At 39.0% G+C, this 17,196-nt stretch overlaps 1 protein-coding gene across 1 annotated transcript in view; it reads right to left on the minus strand.

Annotated features, from left to right (window-relative positions):
* Positions 1-14,906, minus strand: part of LOC118556458 (tenascin-like) — a 49,736-nt gene extending 34,830 nt beyond the window's left edge. Inside the window, 1 exon segment of the mRNA XM_036140476.1 lies at positions 14,652-14,906. The gene's annotated coding sequence lies outside the window, so the exon portion shown is untranslated.
* Positions 14,907-17,196: the final 2,290 nt, after the last annotated feature.

A 17,196-nucleotide genomic window follows, 5' to 3' on the forward strand; every position in this document is an offset into this window, starting at 1 on the left:
TAGATAAGAAGTACATAACATCTACATTTTGTCTACATAACATCTACATTTTGTCTACATAACGTCTACATTTTGTCTACATGCCAAAATGTAGACGAAGTTCGAGAAGTTGGAATACTTTCGCTGAAGCAGTATTCAAGCACTTCTTTTCAAAGAAGGATAAATTCCTCAAACCATTCGTCAAATGAGACTTGTCTCCTTTACTGGACAAGTCCCCAGGAAGTGATCTAAAGAAGAACCAGGAAAAATAAGAAAATGTGGGTGGAACACAGTAAACAGATGGCACTGCGCTGGAATTCAAGCCTTCACATGTGTTTCAGATGTATTACACTCTGCAAGACAGCATTTACAGCACTTAGGGTTCAAATCAATCCATATTTGCAGGCCACTGCTGTTAAAACTATGAACACAGGACATGAATAATTACACCTTCAGTCTGAGGAATGTCTGCCAAGAATGGAATAAAACACCTAAGCAAGCACGTCTACATAGCAAGTCTGTCTCTATGCCTATAACGTATTTCTTGGCATTACAGCATTTAGTACGTATGTTTTTGCCATATTCCCCTTGTTATTGTACTGTACTAGTGTGCTGAGACTTATTACTAAACGTGTAAAGATATTGTATAGTGAGATGAAAGGTATAGAAATCTTTAAACGTCTTGTTGTTCTTACCCTAGGGATCGCAGACGTCTGTCTCGAATTTCATGGGAGTTAATTTCATCCTTTTGGGTTTGAAGCAACAAGGAAAAGAAAGGTGAAAAGGTCAGAAAAGTCTTAAATTTACCTACTGACCACCATAACTTACCCACTCTTTCTTATCCTCTGAGAACAACCTGATTAAAGATGTTCCTTGCATTGACAATATCACATTTTGAGTAAAAAAAAACATTATATTTCCTGCTCTGGCCACAAAAAACAGCAGTTTTTATTTTATTTTACTTTGGAGTGTCAGAGTAAGACACTAAATAACTAATTAAAAATCATGATGAACATAGCTGATTAATTTTTGTACAGTCATGCTGATAGTTTGACTTCATACTCCAAACCTTAGGTCTGACCTTAAAACAAGGAAACATGAAAATCAGTGGGACAAATAAGATTAGCTTTAACTATTTATTTAAAACTACATAAAAAAGAAGTAGAATGCTGTTTTAACTCCTTGAAATCTATTGCCGCCTACACTTTCCTAGAGCCTGCAAAGTTAATAATGAGGGGACTTTTAGCCTGAATCTTTCCTGGCATTTCATTGTTTCTTTTTCTGGAATCTACAGATTATTTTCCTTCTGTATGAAACGTAAATGTTGCAACTTACTGGTTACTTATTAAACCTACTTTTTTTTAGAAATGACAAGCTACTTTCTGAGACCTACATACTGCTTTCTTTAAAGCTGTAGATGACTTTCATATTTATATGCTACTCTAATGGGACTTGCAAGTCACTTTTCTGGAACCTCCAGACAACTTTCTGAAACATATACAACCTTACAGATACCTGTCCTGGAACTACCAAGACTTGCTGGTTAATTTACAGCTTACTATCCCAAATTAGTTACTTAGTTACTTTCTAAAATCTACACATTACTTTTTCTGAACATACAGATGACTTTCCAGAATTTGAATTATGAACTTGGATCATAATACTTTCCAGAACCTAATACATACAACTTTTTGGAGTTTAGGTGTACAATAACAGATGTTGTTAAAAGGTTAAAGGTGTGTGGTGCAAGTTTTAAAGTGAAATATTATTTCTTTTCTTCCCCATTTATGCCCTTACAATTGCCCAACATGTAAAATGGGTAACCCTCTATTTATCGCAGTTGCCTCTATAGGCTGAATTAGTCAGTTCATGAGAGAGTGATTCAGGCCAAATCCTCTGGGCGTGCCTGAGACACGCTGGGCGCTCTCGTTCACCTCGCTTCTTTCTTGAGTCGCCGCCGTAATCGATGCATTAGCTAGAGAACATGGGCTAACTTCAATATTTATAGCTTTCTTATCTCAGAAGACATTAAACCTCTAAACAAAATACCTGTGCAGTTGCAGCAGCAGATGCTTTTCCTCTACTCCTATGCACGCGCACAACACCACTGTTATTTCAACCTGTCGCCACAGGGGGCAGACATCTGCAAAAATACTGAAACTTACGCTATGATCCTTTAAGAATATGTAATGTGAGCTTTTCAAATCAAACAGTAATACCACGTTTACTTGTGCATCTTGGTGGTGCTGAATGGGGCCCCAGGGGGTTGGGGGGGTGGGGGTGGGGGGCTACCTTACAGCGTACCAACGCCCTATTGACTGCACCGGTATAAAAGCAATAGAAAATGTCTGCAAGGTGTACCTGAATAATAACCTATATTTTATTTTCTGTTGCTTGCGCTCTCCCCTTTTTCTATTACCACCCTGGGCAGCTGCCCATATGAAAAACCATCACTGATTATCAGAATCAAAACTGATGACATGCTGATGAACAAACTAACAACAAAAGCTAGTTCTTCTCTGTACTCGCTTATGTTAAAGCAAACATATAGTTGAGAAGAGTGGGGAAGTTTGGTTTGGAGTCCTTTTCGAGACTTTAACCAGGAACAGACATGTGTTGTCTTATTTTTTATTTATTAAATCCACTTTGATCCAGCATTGCACAGACACAGCTCTCAAAGGGGCCTACATTTTCTTATTCACCCCCTGATTTAGATTGCTGTCAGCTTTAACTTTGATGGATTTACAAACTTGGGAATAAACCCGTGATTTTTTTTATCTCTCCGTAGAAGCACATCTGTTTATCTGGAAGTAAGATTTCATTTTTTTTCCAGAATGTTTACCTGATTTATTATCAGCAAACTGTTAGAATCTTGTAAACACGGCAGACCAGAGGGGTTTGCTCCTGGATGACCTCATTAGTTTTTAGGGCCCAACATAAATCTTGCAAACTTATGATGTTTGATGGTCGCAGTCAGTCCACTGCTGCTAATCAGTGCAAGTTACCAGTATGATATTACGGTAAAGAATAACCCAAATGCGCATATATAACGAAACAATGCCAACAAAAGCCCAGGTGTGGTAGAGCTGGTTGTCCATGAACTTCCAAATACAGTTAGTTGTCATCAGCCTAACACTGGTTCGCTCAGGGACATCCAATTACTTGACACAGACAAAATGGAGCCCTGCCTCCTCAAGTGTGACATTACATCTTCACATTCTAACGCGGGGTCAACCACAGGCCACACGCTGATACTAACCAGATCAGAGATGTTGCACCTCCCTCTAACATGAACAAATAAGGCTCTGAAGCATCTCAAACCTTCCTCCGGTCATTCCTAAGGCTTGCCATCACATTTGCCGAAAGCGTCTGATCGCGTTTGAGCGAGGCTCGGATGGAAAGGCCGCAGGCGGCACGCCGATAACTTCCCTTTCTTGACCCACTGTGGCAGCTCTAATGAGCCTGTGCGCTTTACGGATTACAGGACCGACAAATCAAGGCAGAAGTTTCGGGTTTAGCGCGCGTGACACTGTGAATGATCTGCACTTACTGTCAACGTTTGCAAACAGTTAAATGAAAATTATTTATCACTGCTGCTACCTCTAGCTAAAGCTAGCTAAATCATCCATTTCCATTAAAAAAAAAATCCTATTTCGGATTTTATGCCACAACAAACACAAATCATACCACCGAAAAAGGAACACATACGAAGGCCCCTGACATTTAATATACATCCATAAAATATGGTTAAATTGTCAAGATGCCATTCTGCAGTTTTTCATAGCGTACAGGAAATTCACTTAGATCACTTTCTTTTGATCTCTCACCACATGGTTCTTCCGGAGCCCCGATTTGCCAGTAAAGCAGCTGTCACTGCATTTACCTTGGTCCCAAGACAGAGAGAACAACTTCTGATGTCCAAGTTCTGTCCGTACCTATATTCATTCAACACGCAATAGGTTAGGGACATTAAAGGATATTCTTATTCTATCTAAACTTATACTGTGGTCCATCAGTGGGTTGCAATAGAAAAGGTGAAATCAAAAATTATGGGCAGGGAAGATAAAGATTCAGAATTACAGGCAGGCAGAAAGTTTATAGCAAAGTAAATTGACTTCATTCGGGCTAAAATGCCTCAGTAATAGATGGACAGCATTAACTTTTGGACAAAGACAGACTGATCAACAATCCCAGTCAAACACCTCCAAGAACAGCGACATTATCCCTTTTAACTATGTTTTGTTGTACAACGTGAGAGATCCCAACAGTAATTTCTTTAATAGTAATGCAATAAAAAGCTGTAAAATAGGAATGTGTGCAGTGGTGGTGTAGACAATGCCCTCCTATTAATTCAGTGGTGCTTCATTCTCTCTTTCCATTGGTTTCATTACCTGAGTTAACAGACTTGCCCGCGTGAGAAAGAAATCATCATTACCTATTAAAATGACACAAAGAAGTAAAGAGAGCACTGATGATGATATGTTTCACCTTCTTTGTCGCGCCGACACACACCAGTGATCTCTTTACTATAAAATGTGTAATTTTTGGAGTCGGGGTGGTTAGCTGCACAAAGGTTTTTGAAAGACTCAGAGATACAGTAACATTTGACCTTCTCAGCCACATTTTCAAATAAACTAATTACATTTCGCTGTTACGGTTTCCTGACTTTTAAAACAGCCCCGTCTAACTTTCAGCCACTAGGGGGAGCTAGACTTGTAACTCCCAGGTTTAGTGCCCCTGAAGGCACCTGGCAACACTGCACTGTTGCAAAATTCAACAATAAAGACAAGCCAATGTTCAACACTCTAGATTAAATCCCACATCAGTGAACCAAAAAAAAAAACTATATCTGTTTCGTTGCCCAACAACACCTGATAACATTTAACTACTACAAAAAAATGCAGACTTACACCATATAGATCATACGCCAGGGTCCTGTTTGTGGATTTTAGCTCTGTCTTCACCATCGACCCTGACGCCCTCCACCAAAAGCTCACGAAGCTCAGACTGTCAGCCATCACCTGTCGGTGGATCACCAGCTTCTCGACAGACCGGCAGAAGCAGGTGAGGCTGGGGAACATCTTCTCCCATGCAAGAACCAGCACCACTCTTCTCACAAGTGACTGCACCTCAGTGGACCCGTCTGTGAACCTCCTGAAGTTTGAGGATGACACCACTGTCACTGGTCTGATCCAGGACAGTGAAGAGCCTTGCAGACAGAGGGGAGGTGGGTTGGCTGGTCCACTGGTGCAGTCAGAACCATCTGGAGCTTAACTCACTCAAGACTGTGGAAAAGACAGTGGACTTCTTTACAACTCCCCCCACACTGCCTCTCCTCACCCTCTCTTTGAAACCACCCTTCCTCAGTGGTCTTCGCACATTGATACTGTTTGGAAGAAAGCCCAGCAGTGACTGTACTTCCTGCGGGTTTGACTCATCTACAAAACGGGTCCGGATTGCAGCAAAGTAGTAGGTCCGCAGAGAGGATCATTGGGGCTGACCTTCCCTCCATCCAGTACAGGTATAGGGTCAAAAAAAGGCCAGCTAACATTTATGCAGACACCACATATTCTGGACACGAATGGTTTAGACCTTTACCTTCAGGCCAGTGCTGTATAGTGCTATTTGTTATACATCCATCCATTTTCCAAACCGCTTAATCTCTCATGGGGTCGCAGGGGGTGCTGGTACCTATCTCCAGCATTCACTGGGCAAGAGGTGGGGTACACCCTGGACAGGTCTCCAGTGTGTCGCAGGGCAACACAGAGAGATAAACAGGACAAACAACCATTCATGCACACACTCACACCTAAGGACAATTTGGAGAAGCCAATTAACCTAACAGTCATGTTTTTGGTCTGTGGGAGGAAGCCAGAGTACCCAGAGAGAACCCATGCATGCACAGGGAGAACATGCAAACTCCATGCAGAAAGACCCAGGGTTGGACTTAAACCCAGGACCTTCTTGCTGCAAGGAAACAGCGCTACCCACTGTGCCACTGTGCAGGCCTATTTGTTATTTGTTATACATATATAAAAAAAAGAAACAGCCACCACAGAAACATCTAGGCTGTCTCGCTGATGAACATTGAACACCACACAGCTTAGTGGTCAGCCACAATGCTGTGAAACAAAATAGGCGTATTTGCACTACCACCAACTGCCTTTTTTCTTTTCTCTATATAAAAACATACATATACTGTACACAAGGTTCCTTTTATTCTTATTATTTTTCCTCCTAGCTTTATATATTTATACTTTAATGTACACTGTGAGCGCTTGAAATCACATTAAATTCCTCTTGTTGTGCACACAATCTTGGCCAGTAAAGTGTAAAGCATCGTCACCAGGAGCAAGGCACGAGTTTATCTAAGGCGTGAGACATATATCCTTTAAAGTTTTCAGATGACATGTTACTGTATTATGGAATGAATTTTGTTCCAATATTGTTGCAAGCAAAGAACTTGTTTTGTAAATGGAAATAAAAATTAAAAAAACACGTTTTGTAAATGGAAAATTGGAACAAAATAAAACATGTTCTTTGCGTGCAACAATATTGGAACCAAATTCACTCCATATTGGTTTTGGACTTGACGTTCCTGAAATGTCTGCCTGATGGAAGAGGGGCAAACAGCATATTTTGCCTGGGTGTATGTGAAGCTAATGAAATGTGTTTTATTTTCCTGCACTTCAAAGCTATTGATTTTTGGGCATGTACAGTACACAGCGTTGGGTTTTGTTCATTTTAATGTAGTGTCAGACTGGTGCTCTTCTGTCTAATGATTTTAGCCTGTATCAGGGACAAATAAAAGCATGGCTTGGGGATGCGGTGGTGGGGCAGGGGTAGAGCACATTAACCGTGTTCTGAATCCTCCGTCTCTGATGTTGCTGTCCCAGGTTTAAGTCCCAGTCTGTGGACCTTGCTGCACGTTTCACCCGCTCTCTCAACCCCATTTCCTGTCAGCCTACTGTGAAAAAACCTCACCAGTGTCAAAGAAATAAAAAAAATAATCTTGGTTTGGATATTCTATTTAAATCAATGACACGCTATCACAGATAGTATCCAAAATCTTGTAAATGTACAGTCATATTCAATAAATTGGAATGTTATTGTAACTTAGTTCACTAAAGAAAACACATTATATAGATTAACATATACCGAGGATGTAGAAAAGCCTTTATTTCTGTTAATTATGATTTTCTCCCACCTCCAGCTAAAAAAAAAAACAACTTAAAAACCACAGCATTTAAGATTAAAATATCACATCTGATGACCAATTAAGAAGCAACATGTTTTAAGCAGAAATGGGTGCTTAATGAAAACAATGTTTAATAACAGCTTAAAGTTTATTTTTTCAAAAGGTGCTTTTGATCTGACAAACAAGACTCTTAGAAATGCAGCTTCTAATTCACTGAATGTGACTGCATGTAGTTGTATTTCAGGTTTTTAGCAGGTTTGAACACTGAGTCATTCCCACAGTCTCATTGGTCTGTGGAAACTCTTGTTTCAGTTCATTTGTTATGTGTTTTTGCTTATTATTGCAGTTGAAAGAGAATACCTTGCAGCGTACCAACGCCGACTCCCAGCTAGAACAGCCTTTGTGGCTCCACCAAGGGCCTCCTCGGCTGGCAGACCTACCTAATTCCATCCAGCTGAGATTCTGCCACTGTGGGAGATGGATGGTCTTCACAGGGTCTGCTCAGCCTGGCCTCTGTTAGCAACTACTCAGTGCTTTTATACGCGCAGCTGAGGGAACTCTGCGGTCTCCACTTGGACATGGACTTATGGAAAAAAACACAGGGGGGGGAGCTTTAATTATTCTCACACTGTGGCGACGCTTTCTTCAGTGGCAGTTGTGCTGTCTCTGATAAATGAGGAACAATCAAACACAAATCTGCATTGTTTAGTGGAGAAGTAATGCCCTAAATTTGATGTGAGGCTGAAACTGGAAAAAAAAAAAAAAAGACTAAACAAAACGCTTGCAAATTAAATCTCTATACACTGTAAATTATGTGGTTAAAGTCAGAGAGCTAGCCAGGAGTAATGAAATATTTAACCAATGAAAACACCACATTCAGTCCATTGCTGACTGATGTGCAAATTGACCAGTTCCCAATTTACAGCTTTGACCTCATCAGATGCACAGAAGAGATTAGAGGACCACCAGAACATAACATATTTCAGGTTTGTAGTCTGGCTCAGACCAGGAATACGTTTTCCATTTTAATTCTAAAGCTGGAAACTGCTTCTTTTCTTTTTTAAGTCTTACAAATTGATTTGTAACGTTTCAACTTCTCAGGGAGTGTTTTGTCTGATACATTCATGCAATTGTGCAGAATTTACATTGTGTATAAAGTGACTGCTGTCTGTCTTTTTTGACTCGAACATTTAAATCTTATCATCAGACATTAAGGACTATTTCCACGCTTCTAGCTTTTTCAATCGTCAGTGCAGTTGTCGGTGGATTTGACTTGATCATTATGTCTTATTCGTGCCTGTGTGTTATGTGTGAATTCTGAGCCGGTGGCACACCAAAACTTCATTAGGTTTACAAAATGACAATGAAGATTTTTGATTCTTTCCAAACAGAGATGTCCATAACTTTGTGCCTTATCTGTTTTTGGATTTCTTTTCGGGGTTCTTTTTAGCCTACGTCATCTTATCGCACAGGTTTTGTGGGATAATATGAAGTGATTCTTTGATTTTTCCAGTCCAGTATTAATCAGGCCTGGATTCGGTGAGTGAACAGAGAAATGCAGTTAATCTGTGATACTATGCAGTGGTTGTTGTTGGACCCAAATGCAGAAATTATTGGTGGATTTAATTCAAACCTAAACTCACAAAAACACTAGAGGATGCAAGAGCAAAAACAAAAACGTATATCTGGGACACAGATGAAGGCCCCGAGTGTGCCATAACATGAAGCAAACAGTAGAAACCAGCGGTGAGTGGAACATGAGAGGAGCTTAAATATTGGGAGGTTGATTGACTAATTGATGGCAGGTGTGGAGAAAGAGCTGGAGGGAAAACTGAGGAGAGAGCGAGTGGCAACACGGGGCGAGAGAGAGCAACACGGGAACAAGGAAGAGAATAAATGTAACTGAGGAAAACTAGACACAGGGAATAAACTAAAGACTGTACAGAAGGGACCTGAAACCAGACTGATCTAATAAATATAAGAAAGACAGGTCAACCAGGGGAAAACCTTGACGTAAGGAAAAAAAATAGAATAACTAAGAAAAGACTGCAATATCAAACAAGCAATAAAACCTAATCTAAAGATACTGAAATGCTAGGACAAAACCCAAAAACTGTGCAGACCATGACATTATCAGTCATTTCTTTACTGAAACATGGGGTTACTTTTTCACACAGGGCCAAGCTGGTATGATTATATTTTCCCCCTTAATTTAAAAAAAAATATTTTTTGCATTTACAGAATTTATCCGTCCCTGATCTTATTGACAGTTTGATGATCGGAAACGAAAATCTGATAAAAAAATAAATAAAGCAAAAACAGAGGAATTCTGCAAGGGGCATATATTACATCTTAGAATTTTATATATGATCTGTTTTATTTTTGCTGGGTTTGGCTTTGTTAATTTCTAAGTTTGTTTTTGAAATTTGTTTCCACGGTTTGTAAATACAGTTCAGTTCAGTGATGATTTAACCCACGACAAAGACTACTGTAGGCTTACTGGTGGAACTGCCGCGTAAACATATTCATGAAACCCTAAAAACATTTTATTCTCATGATGCCATAGGATCATTCTAACTTAAGGAGCCCTCTTCATTTCAAGAGTGAGTCAGCAGAAGGACAGCTGCATGCAGCTGTTCGTAGTCATACCGTCCCCACATGTTATATTGTGACTAAATGTTTACCTTCGCAGTGGATTGATCGAGGAAAGATCCTGACGTCAAGAGAAAGGAATGAAAGGAAGACTCTCACGTATTCTAAACAGTAGTTTCGTCCTTCAAAATGATGTTTAATGGGGACACTTGGCAAAACAAAACACCTCGGTGTTATCGTTTGGATTTAACGATTTTTTTCGTTTGTTTGCACAGGAGCTTAATCTCTGACTCCGACCGTCATCACCCGTTGGGAGAAATATGAGATGAGTGATAATGAGCGGTCAGCTCAACCAAAGCATGCAAAACACCCCACGAAGAAGACATTCGGTGCACTGTGCACAACAGCAAAAGCTCAACTAGCTACTGGAGAAGTCAGTTGAGCTGTAGCATCTGTATAAATAGGCCACATTAAGGTAAACAACGTTGTACCTTGTGTCTGTTTGCACAATTCATTACTGGAACTCACATGAAATGTAATCAAGAAGAGGTCAAGATTGCTCCTGGTGTTTGGTTAAAGGGGACATATCATGCAAAATCCACTTTTTGGCCCTTAAATACATTTTGTTGTGTACTTGGAGTCTCTATGAGTGCAGGAAAATTTCATTTAGTCTGTCCAGGAGCTGCGTACATATATCTGTATTCTGTTTGGGTTATATTTTTCAAGCCATTCAGTTTTTTTTTTCTGTTCTCTATTATGTTTTTTTTTTAACAATAAATAAATAAATGGCCCTTTGTATTTGAAATCCTGTAGAGATTGAGCAGCGATGATTGTAAAGAAAATATATCTTGTAGTGCATTTTTCAAAGTCCTGGTTTAGCGATTGCAGAATCAAGATGAGAATCATCCTACTCGGTTGCACACATCTTTAATTTCTTAAGTATGCTATTTTAAATGACTACAGTGTTTTTTCTTATGTTTAAAATCTACTCCTTGCTGCTCCTACAGCTGCATTTCCCCCACTGTGAGACAAGATAGGATATGTCTATTGTATTCAGTTAAAGGAGGCTGACTTTACACTTTTCAGACCTTTTAACATTTTGGAAACTATGTATGAAATTTATTCCACTTAAAGTATAAATGCTTTCGCAAGATTCTGCAGTGTTCTGTCTATTGCTCAGATAATGTCTTTGCCTTAAAACATGTGGATATTGTACAGAGGAAATGCAATTTGTCACTTTATGAATAGAAAAGGACAAAATTCAAAAATTTCCAAGGGCAAAACCAAGTGTGAACAGTGAAGTAACCTTTGTATTGAGGAAGGGGTATGACTCAAATTCTTAATGTTCCAGTTCACACCTATCTGGCTGCCAAATCATGCCTTGCAATAAGAAAGGAAACATAGTCATCCGCACAATGCATATGCCAGAAATGTGGCAAGCAGAGAACCCACTGCCTTCCTGCTGCACACAGGCGAAACACTTCCAAGTTTGACATCAGACATTTCGTGGTTGGAAATCCTCGTGGAAAAATTCTCCACCCCCGTCACGTCCACATCTGTCTGCAGTGCTTGGCTTGTTATAAAGGCAAACTTTCTGTCTAACTGTATAGTTCTGTACATCCAGGCAAGGCAGGAATGTGAGCAATTTTCACAATAACTTTACAAAAACTTTTTGTAAAGTTTTTTTTTTTTGTGTATTTGTCAGCTCACATGTTCAACTTTTCATCTTTTAACTTGACAATTTGATAGTTTTCCAACCTCAAATGATGCTGTTTAGATCAATATCTCATATTTGGTTGAATAAATCCGAAGCTGCTCTTCAAAAATTAACTGTTTATTTTTTAAACCGTTGCAAAAAAATCTGAATTCGGCTCTCAGATTTGCTCAACATTTTATCCACAATGCAAAGCAAGAACAATTTCTCTTTACAGAGTTTTTATGTTTAAAAACCGTACTGCGGTAATCTTGTTTAATATATATCTTCTAAGCAAGTTGTATTGTCGCGTTTGCAAACTGAGAAAATGTTCAGAATTAGTTATGACATACATGTTTACATATTACACACATGCGTGTGGAATAAGTGGAAGGGTGGTGGAGGATGATGTGTCATATTGCCGTGTGGTGATTTGCTCTGACAATATAACTGCACAATTAGAGATGCACCAGTTGCATTTTTCAAAGGCCAATCCCTATTACATGCCAGGAGTTGTTATTGAGGACAGGTTTTTTTCAATATTTTGTTTATTTAAACTTTCACTATGAACACCTTTTATTACCTTTTATTATTTTGTTGGGGTAAGCAACATCACAGTTATTTAAAGAAATCACCACTTGTTGCATCTTAAGACCTAAAGGTGATAAACTTGCATTTCTCCCAGAACTAGTCACAGGTATGCACAACACAAGTAATTAGTAGACACAAATAATTCCATAAACCAATACTTTTTTATTTCAAATCGCCTCTCGTAACACCATCCATCCACTTAATTCATCCATCGGTTGTCTGTTGCTGATCTGAGGTCATGTTCATAAGGACCTCCCTCCCCCAGATACCCTGCCCTGAGAACGGGTCCAACATGTTTCCAGACGTATGTCAAGACCAGAAGGGATTTATCCACTCACCAGATAATTCTGGCTTTACATTGGAGTCTCCGCTTAGTTAGAAGGGCTCAGCAAACCTTAGAAGGGAGGTGCCCAGGTGGTATTTACGTTAAGCTTTGCTAACTGATGGAGCTACTCATCCTATCTCCAGGACTTTGCACATCCCCTCTACAGATTAAGCGCATTCAAGTTGCTTGCAGGCAATATCTCGTCTTTTGTGGTCTTCAACCAGTTTCAAGACCAAATATGAAAGTTGGAAAGTGATGGACAAGGCTATTAGCCTATTGTTCATGCTCCATCCTGATATTATTAATGAACAACGCATCAGACTACTCATTCAACTCTGCTTGGCCAAAACACTTTACCCACTTTGTCTGCTGCCGGTGGTCAGAGGGTCCGGTGGCGCTGTTTGAATCGCAGCCTCACTTCTGTCAGTCTGCCCCAGGGCAGCTGTGGCTATAATGTAGCTCACCACCACCAGCATGTGAATTTGTGCGGGAATTATTGAATGTAGTGTGAAGAGCATTAGGGTCCTCAGGACTTGATAAATCACTATAGAAGTGCAGGCCATTTACCATTTCAGGGAAGATGAGACTGGAAGATTCCCAAACTAGACACCTTCCTCTCCACAACTACGCATTCAGATCCCGGAACACCACAAACAGCTTCAGAAACTTATTGGTGAAGCACAAACTACTGAATTATCACCTCGACAAAGATGCCTTTTAGTACCACTAGTGGATATTTTATTCACACATTCAATCCTTAGTAGGGCCTGCTATTGCAAATTGGCTTCAGGTGAGTGTTCAGATAAAGAGTGACTTGAGGATCTTGAAGGTAAAGGACCATAGAATATGTCGAACCTCACCTGGATAAGAGATGAGGGCACTGTCTTGGAGGAAGGCCTGGAAGAGAAACTTACCACTTCGCACCTGGTGATCGCACCTGGGTTTCAGGACCCCCCCTCCACCTGGGCTGGTCCTCAAAGCTGAGTGCCATGTGAGCCAGGTGGCAGGCAACAGTAAGTTCCTGGGCCTGCCAAATTCTGGGTTCACAATCTGGCACTAGGTACATAGAATACCAATTGTAGTGATGGCTTCCTAAGGTAGGAATACTTTGTATCATGTTACATTCTTGTTTATAAAAAGCTGGCTGTGCCAAATGACCCTAAGGTATTGTTCTACCTAAATGTCTTCAAACTGTTGTCTGCTTTCAATACATTTGACATACTGGCCCACTGAGATACCACCCACTGACATCCAATATGTATATATATATATATATATATATATATATATATATATATATATATATATATATATATATATATATATATATATAGATAGATAGATAGATAGATAGATAGATAGATAGATAGATAGATAGATAGATAGATAGATATGTTTAGCTACCGTACCCTGTGGGTGGTGAAGCACCCTCGATGGACCCAGCCCATTTTACCCTTCAGGCGACCCCCACTTAAATATAACTTGCAAGACGCTTGAAACAGAAAATTGTACCTCAGCTTATTTACTCTACTAAAGTCAAAGAAACCGTCACAGACACATCAGCGCTGATGGGCTCTTGATCGGCAAGAAGCCCCGACTGTTTATCTCACAAACATTATAAAGGAGTTTGGGTTCACAACCATGCAGGGGCCGTACACATCCAAACTGTGCCATCAGTAGAGAAACTGTGTCACCTCCGGGACGCTATCTGGTAGAGTTGAGTCATCTCCTTGTGTCCGGTGCTATCTAAGTGTGCCATGCAGTTCTGGGTTAAGCAGTTTGTTCCACTTGACAAAGTTGATATCTTAACAGATAGATAGATAGAAATCTCTCTATATATATCTATCTTCATTTATTTTAATCTGACATCCATTTCCAGCTCACTTTGAAGCCATGGTGAGTAAAACAAACATCTTAAACAAGGAGCACAAAGGAAACATTTAGTGAAGGATCCCTTAACGTTGTGTATCATCACTCTCAGACAAATTTACTGATAAATGAGTCAGGAGTTGTTTTCATAAACTGTTTGTTTCAGGATAGATGGGAACTTTTCCTGTTGCCCTATAGTAATAATATTGCTAACAAATAAAAGTTAACATAATTCCAATCTTTATATATATTGCATAATTCCAATCTTTATGAACTAATGACTAATGAAAGAATCTTTTTACTCATTCACCATTTAATCGTGCCAGTTAATAAAATAATTGCAGAAGGCAGGTCTACTGCATCTTTGAATTTCTAAACATGTTTTTACATAAAAAAGTACTTACAACACAACGTTTTCCAGCCACTCTAGCCCCTGGTCCATCTGCTGCTAAAATAAATACGTCCTTTAGCAGAAGCTTCCACCAGCGATATAGGCAAATCTGGTCAACGTCAGACTGTCTACTACTTCAACAATGTTCATCTAACCAAGCCCTTTTTTGAGGAAAAAAAAGTCTCTACTGTAAATTTAACTGGAGCTGCTGATTTGATGCTTTTACTGACCAACAGTAGCTGATATGTGCACAGAAGATCTGCCTCCCTGCAGGAAGTATGCAACGTAAAGAAGCCAAAATCAATACGGCTAATAAGCCATCAGATGAACAAAAGAGGTCAGCGCCTCCAGACAGTGAGAGATTAGAGCTGGCATGCATGTCTGGGTTCAATGGTCTGGACGCTTTCATCCTACACTTCACCACAACATTTACAGCGCAAAGGCTTCGGTATTTACTGAACAAAGAGTAAAATATGGTTTAAGCAAAATCACTTTAGTCAAAAATGAATATGGGTGATAATAAGCAAGTAATAGGAGACCAAAGTTTAAAATAACACCCACCCCCCCACCCCAAGAAAACAAACTACAGAAAACATTAGATTTTGATACATACCAGTGATTTTTAGTTTGTTATGGCAAAGGGGAAATATTTCTTCCTCTATATTTCACATATAGCATCATATGTACTTTTTCCAAATAGAACTCTGAGTTAATTTGAGCATTCACATACGGGAGAAATTTGATTAGTCATTGGTATTTAAGCATGTTTCTTGAGTGGTGTAAAGAAGTAACAAAATAAATCATGTTATTTCAGTATTGTTTAAGTCAGTGGTGTCAGATTTTCTGCACAAGGGACGAAATTGTTAAGTCAAAAGTACTGGAGGGCCAAAAAATTATACTAAAAATAATTTTTAAAAAAGCAAAAATTTCATGTTGTCACTTTAACAGCTTTCTAAAATATGATAATTTTATTTAAACAAAATAGTCTGATTCTCTGTAGGAAAGGGATGCGTAAATCACTTTAGAGCCGAAGCTCATTTGCTCATTTGATTTATTAAAGATGGTCACCCAGTTTTGCAAATGATTTAGTCTCGTTTGAAAAGAAAAAAACGTAACTCTTTTTGGTCTCCCAATCTAAGAACAGGATTTGGGTCAGTATTTCTTTTGGAATCACTTGCTGTATTTTGCTAATTTTATTAAACTACGGTAATTCAAAACAGATGTTAAAGCACAAACGTCTGTATTTTGGATAAAGTCTTCAGGGACGTGGTCCTATTTACTATAAGATATGAAACAAAAATAAGAATGTATGAAATAAAAATGAAAAGTGTGGTTATTAAAAGATGAATACCTTGTATTGTATTTCCAATTGCAAAATATCAACCTCTCTACAAATAACTTTGCCCTAATTAAAAATAAAAAGTTTCCATCTGCATCATCTGTGATGGTGGACCAAGTCTTTGTTAAAATGTAGTTGGACGTGCTGCACAAAATCAGTCCAATGGCCACAAATAGCTGCACTTTGGACATGCCTGGTTTAAGTTAGCCCTATTATCTTGTCATGCTATTTCCTTACGAGTCTCCACTCATTCAATTGAAAAAATGAAATTCGCATTGGTTCTTATGTTACTTAATTTAATGCAAATATTTTTGCCATTTTTCTTCACTAATACAACATTATGCTTTTACTTGTAGCAAAAAAAAAAAACAGCATTGTGTAACTAACAGCAGATCCCTCCACAATTTGTTGTGACTGAAAGAGTGTACTGAAGGAGTAGGAATCTGCTCAAAATATGATTATTAGTGAAGACCAATCGGTGTTTTTTTTCTTCTTCTTCTTTTTTTAAAGCAGAACAGAGCTAATTTGGACAATTATAACCAAAGTCAGCTCAAACAAATCCAGCCATAGTATTTATTTCAAATTGTGGTATGAAGGGGGAAAAATTACTGATACTTTGGAACAAACAGAAACGTTTGACTTATAGAAGAAATATTTATTCCTTTGTAGATTTTTGCTTTTTTACCGGATCAGATAAGCTAAGTGAATGCAAAATGGAGTTTTAAAATGATAGTTTCATTTTTAATTAAGGGAAAGCAACGACCCTGAATGAATAGAAACTGACCTACACCTAATAATCGCTTGTGGCAGCCTTGGCAGCAGCTGCTTCCATGAAGTGATTGCAATAATAAGGAATGGGTCATAAAAATTGCTGCGGAGAAAGTTTTTCAAGCATGAACAGCCTGTTTAAGATCATGCCACAATCTCTCAACTGGATTTAAGTACAGACTTTGACTAGCTCAAAATGTTGACTTTGGTTTATTTTGGTGCCGTTGATAAGTGGATTGCAGGTGAGCTTTCGGGTGTGCCTTCAGCATTTTCTGGTACAGGAAAGAATAAGTGTTGCCAGATCTTAGGAGAGAAACAAGCGACAATCTCTATGAAAACAAGCCTGTGGGGGTGGGGGCAGCGTCAGCAGGTCTCTTAATTTACTGTTTTATCAAACAGTAAAACAGCATCATGACCTGTTGTTAATGTAAGGCTTAGCAATCATCTAACT

This window comes from Fundulus heteroclitus, chromosome 8 (genome assembly GCF_011125445.2).
Source record: "Fundulus heteroclitus isolate FHET01 chromosome 8, MU-UCD_Fhet_4.1, whole genome shotgun sequence".
NCBI classification, from domain to species: domain Eukaryota; kingdom Metazoa; phylum Chordata; class Actinopteri; order Cyprinodontiformes; family Fundulidae; genus Fundulus; species Fundulus heteroclitus.